Below are 624 nucleotides of genomic sequence, written 5' to 3'. Positions count from 1 at the left end.
TAAAATGAAAATTCATGGAATAAAATTTTTTAAAGCAAAAAATACATAATGCTATTAAAGTAAATAGTCCTACTAAACTAATGTCTCCATGAACTAAGGAATATTATGAATAAAAGTAATTTCTAGAATGCATAACTAATACAGTTACCATTTAATTTTACCCATAAACTCCTGACTATAAGAAAATTTTCTTTTTATGTGGAAAGTCAAAAAAGCATGAAGCTTTTCAAGCAGTGTATTTGGTGAAGGGCACAATTTTTATTTGCTTGGTTTGAAGTTAAATAAACAAGTTGCTTGGAATATTCAGTAAGGGTTCATTTTCAACCAGCTATTTTCTAAATGAAAAAAAAAATATTCATATGACAGAGCAATTAAATCTAAGAAAGTTATCTTCTATGTACTTCCATTGCAACTCAAAAATAACGAAGTTATTAGACACGTAAGTCTAGAGAGTCCAAAGTTTTTAACTGTTGGAGAATATGCCAGATTAAAACAAGTTCTACAACTACAAGCTGATATAAAGAGAAAGGCTGTATCTCTGGTATGATGTAATGCAGAGCAATAGGGGATCAGAAGCACACACATTTTAACTAAATAAAGAAACTGAGATGTATAGTCAGAAGA

The 624-nt window shown here is 29.2% G+C and overlaps 1 protein-coding gene across 1 annotated transcript in view; it reads right to left on the bottom strand.

Annotated features, from left to right (window-relative positions):
* The window catches only part of LOC119582154 (lysophospholipid acyltransferase 7-like), a 7,260-nt gene that overhangs the window by 5,794 nt on the left and 842 nt on the right, over positions 1 to 624 (bottom strand). The gene's annotated exons all lie outside the window — the stretch shown is intronic.

Source organism: Penaeus monodon, chromosome 15 (genome assembly GCF_015228065.2).
Source record: "Penaeus monodon isolate SGIC_2016 chromosome 15, NSTDA_Pmon_1, whole genome shotgun sequence".
Taxonomy (NCBI): Eukaryota; Metazoa; Arthropoda; class Malacostraca; order Decapoda; family Penaeidae; genus Penaeus; species Penaeus monodon.
Note: the sequence above shows the minus strand (reverse complement) of the source record. Positions and strands in the feature narration are given on the sequence as shown.